Source organism: Mycteria americana, chromosome 8 (assembly GCF_035582795.1).
Source record: "Mycteria americana isolate JAX WOST 10 ecotype Jacksonville Zoo and Gardens chromosome 8, USCA_MyAme_1.0, whole genome shotgun sequence".
Lineage (NCBI taxonomy): Eukaryota > Metazoa > Chordata > Aves > Ciconiiformes > Ciconiidae > Mycteria > Mycteria americana.
In genome coordinates, this window is record NC_134372.1 from 27,023,771 (window position 1) to 27,028,525 (window position 4,755).

Below are 4,755 nucleotides of genomic sequence, written 5' to 3' on the forward strand. Positions count from 1 at the left end.
GGAAACTTCCAGGATTAAGAATAAATGGACTGCTTGATCTCCAGGTTTGGATACCAAGCTGAGAGTCAGAATTACTGCACTAAATACTTCCTTCCCATGCATACAGAGATACACCTAGTAACTAATAGTAGAGAGGATAGGCTAGCTTGAACTATCAGAAGCACTTTCAGCTTAAGCAGCAAAACACTCCAATACAACTTTGCAGCCTATGCAGAGTCATTTCAGCTCAGCAAGACTTGCAGCAGGAGGTTGCCTGATCCCCAAACAGAGGCTTCACACCCCCACGGCACTGGGGCACCACAGGGTGTTGAGCTCTCTGCTTGGTGACAAAACAACTATGCTCCAACAGTCATTACTTGAACCTGAGAAGCCACCATCAAACTCCAGGCTGCAATATGGCTGCTTTAGCCCTTTGGCCTTATTGGTTCCTTGGCTCAAAGAGGGACAGTTTCAAAGATACATTTGCAAAATAAGGTGCCATCAGCATAGTCAGGGTGAATTCAGCCCACGCCAGGTTTGCTATCATGTCTGTCCCCAAGGAGACTTTTGTCTTGGTGTAGCTGCTGTTGTCCAGTATGAAGTCACTTTGAAAGAAATTCAAGTGCTGCCCACGAGTAGGTTTAGCCAAACTCTGAGCTGGAAAAGTAATCCAAGCACAGAAACACTGAAATCTGTCCCTTGCTTCAAGGAAGACACCACATGCATTCTGGTTACTGCCTTTCCAACCACTGGCATCAATTAATCTTTCCTATTCATTAGTGGCCTCTCTATCCAGTATGTAGCCCTCTCCAGGGAGGGGAATAAGAGCTCTTGAACCAAAAACCCCATAGGAAAGCAGGTCTGCTATGGTTATGCCTAAGTTGCCAAGTAAGTGGAGCAAACCCAAGAAGCAAAACCTGTTCTTTTTCTCATAACATATTTGAAAAGTAGAAAGAGGAAAGCTGAAATCAGAAGATGCCTTCCTAACAAAGGAAGGCATCTTGCAAAAACTGATTGCATTTGTAAACTGGAAAGGCATCACAGCCTGTGTGACAGAGTACCACCCAGAGGTACGAGGCCCCTGGGATTTCTGCCTTGAACACTGAATTTGGTGCTGAGCACCTTCAGTACAAATTGCAAAATACCAGGAAAGGAATGATAAAAGGATTGAAAGGGAGATGCATTGTCTAGCTAGAAACCAAATGTCCAAACTGCAGGTATGTCTAGGGGTATTCTGAAAGGACGAGTTGTAATATGGCAAAATTCAGTACATCTAAAAAGAACAGGGAACTTCGAGAAAGTGTCTGGTAGATGAACATCAAATTTGCAAAGCTTCTCAAGAAAGCCCCTAATGGGGAGCATTGGGCTACAGAGAGCAGGATTCACTCGTTTTGCTTAACCCTGAGGACTTTAGATCCCCAAAAGTTAACTGCTGTTTACAGTGCCAGGTATCTCTTTCTTTTGCCCTACCAGTTACATTGTTAGGACTTGAACAATGTGTCCCTAAAAATCTTGAATTTAGTTAACCCTGACTTTACTGCAACTAGATGCTGAACACGTCTCAACAGAAGAGAAAGACCAGATGGGGAATCTTACCTCTCCCTCTCACAACATTCCCAACCATTGAAGCCCCATCATCTCCTGCCTTCAGCTGGAAGCTGTTCAGGTCAGGAACCTGGCAGCTGAGGAAGCTGGTTGCAGATGTGTGTGTCCTAGCAGCATGGCTGCATGAGGAGGCAACGCAATGGAAGGAAAAAGGAACCAGCAGCTTCTTCCTGGGAGGATCTCTCCTTAGGAAGAGAGGGTTCTCAGGGCTCTTCAGTGACACAGAGAAAAGAAGTTGGAAACTTCATTACTACTTCAGATCAAAATTTTCCAACTCTGGCATGCAGAGCCTTGAGGACACACTCGAAAAGTCCCATAATGTCAGAAAGTGTGTTTTAAAAAGTACAAATTTTGCAATATGTTTGTTAAAACAACAAAGCTGTTTCCTTCTGAATATTGAAAAAAATCCCCTTTGTTGTATTAATGGAATTAGTTTAAAAAAAAAGAAAAACTTGAAAAATGACTGACCTTTATATTGGTATTGCCTGCCAAAGAGATTTTAACTATATTGCTCATCATTTCCTTTAGTGTTGTGCAAAACCTGTTTAACTTGCAAGTGGTGCTGCCAAGAGCTGGGCTGGATTTCCAGGAGTCCTTATTAACTGCGCCATTTGGCTGTAGTTTTGGGAAACTACATTGCGCACACAGCTTAATCCAGAGACAAGGATCCATACTTGCAGTGGGATTTAGAACAGGCTTAGGATGGGGAGAAACAACTAGAGGGTGGCAGGCATCCTATGTGACCATCAGACTGGCTGCACCAGTGCAATCAGAGCCTGCACAGACTGTGCCACCCCAGGAGCCTCAGAAGAGACACCAGTGAGACGATGTTTGCGCTGAGCTTTGACTTACCCCACTGGACATGCCGACTGTGCTCAGCCCTGCTCTGTCCTGTTTGCTGCTTGGCAGTCTCAGCCTTGAGCCATCCCTTCTTCACAGACATCTAGAAGTTAATTAATCAATTTAAAGACTCAAGTCTAAGTCAAATTAATCAATTTAAAGGCTCAAGGTTTTCAAGTTCAAGACAGAGATGCTAAGAATTAGGGGGAAAAAATAAAATCTATTAATTTTTCTCAGAAATTAAAGCAGCACTGTGTCTTACCTTGGGAGTTACAGACTAGCTAAATAAAAGGAAACCACATTAGTGTGTCAGACTGACTCCCTGGAAAGACACTGAAGAAAAACATGAGAGAAAGTTTGATATCTATATCCATCCCTCTGAAACTGGTATGTGTGACAGGCATCATTCTTTTCCAGCCTGTGAATTGTTTTACAAAGTCAGTGTCCTTTCCACCTGAAATCCTCTGCTGTGTCTAACCTCACTCCTGGTGTGGTTTACATTCACTGTAAGCAGTAAAATCATACACAAAAAATTGGCTTTTATTGTCTCCCTACTTGAGGAACACAAGGGAGCGCAGTGCAGACCAGCTCCTCTGTGCAGCAAACCACCTGTACGAGACCAAAGGTGGAAAGCTAAGTGGCACCATGGCTCACACCAGGAGTGGAGCAGCAGAAACAACACAGGTGTGTCGAGCCTGCAGAGGATTTATTTGCACTTTTTAGTTAGGGAGTCACTGTTTGGATCTTGGAGCTTTGGATCATGACATGGGACACCAGCACACAATGCTACTGTGACCCACGAGCTGACCTGTGCAGCGCAAACTGCAGCTCACAGGGCTGGACCCTGCTTCATAGACCAGCTTCTGGTACTGCCTGCCTCCTTGGTGACTTTCCAGATACATTTCTGTACGTAGACAGAACGTAGAGGACAGCACCAGGCCTGGCAGAAAACATATGTGGAAGTGCAGCCTTCAGCTGTGTGGTTACACCATCTGCAATAGGGTTGTTTGACCATAGCTGGCTGCCAGTCACCCACCCAGCCGCTCTCTCACTCCCCTCCTCAACAGGACAGGGAAGAAACAAGGTAAAGCTCATGGCTCAGGATAAAGACAGGGAGATCACTCACCAATTACTGGCATGGTCAAAACAGACTTGACTTGGGGAAGATTAAATGTATTGCCAATTAAAAATAGATTAGTGAGAAACAAAGACAAAACTAAAAAGATCTTCCCCTCACCCCTTCTTCTTCCTACACCCAACTATCTCCTCCCTGCCAAGCAGTGCACAGAGAAAGGGGGGTTTCAGTCAATCCGTAACACTTTGTCTCTGCTACTCCTTCCTCACACTCTTCCCCTGCTCCAGCATGGTATCCCTCCCATGGGATACAGTCCTTCAAGAACTGCTCTAGCGTGGGTCCCCCACAGGCCCTGGCCAGCAAACCTGCTCCTGCATGGGCTTCTCTCCACAGGCTGCACTCCCTGCAGGGCATGTCCACCTGCTGCAGTGTGGGGTCCTCCACAGGCTGCAGGATGGATATCTGCTCCACTGTGGTCCTCCATGGGCTGCAGGGGGACAACCTGCTTCCCCATGGTCTTCTCCATGGGCTGCTCCAGCATCTCCTTCTTCATTGACCTTGGTGTCTGCAGGGTTGTTTCTCTCGCATCTTCCTCCTTACTCCTCCCTCCCACAGCTGCTGCACAGCATTTTTACCCTTTCTTAAATATATTATCAGAGGCACCACCAGTGTCACTGATAGGCTCAGCTTTGGCCAGCAGTGAGTCCGTTTTGGAGTTGGCTCTGACATGGGGGCAGGCCCTGGTTTCTGCAGCACCCCCCCCATCCCACTACCAAAACCTTCCCACGTAAACCAAATACACACAATTAACTCCATCTGAATCAGTCTCTCTCAGTCCTTCATCCACCATATGTGCACTAGAAAATTTCACCTCTCAAATGGTCTTAAATTATTGCTTACTAATTTCCCATGAGATAGAGAGAGAGAGATACAAAGTAAATATAAAGTATATTTTCCCATTTCAATTTACATCAGTAAACAGCTGTGGTCACAGATGGATTATGAGCTACTCTTGACACAGTAGACTAGACTAGCAAAAAGGGACAAGACTCCAAGTTTGAAAGCCCCTGCTCTAGAAAAATACACAGCTGTAACAAGGATCTGCTCCTTTCCATAAGGCAGTCTACAACATTTCTCCTTTGAGCAAACAACTAGTTAGTCTGAAGAACATCAACACAGCTAAATGTCTATTAGGAACATTTTGAACAATGCAATGCAGTAGCCTTTCAGCTCACTGGAATAAGCAGCACTTGTAT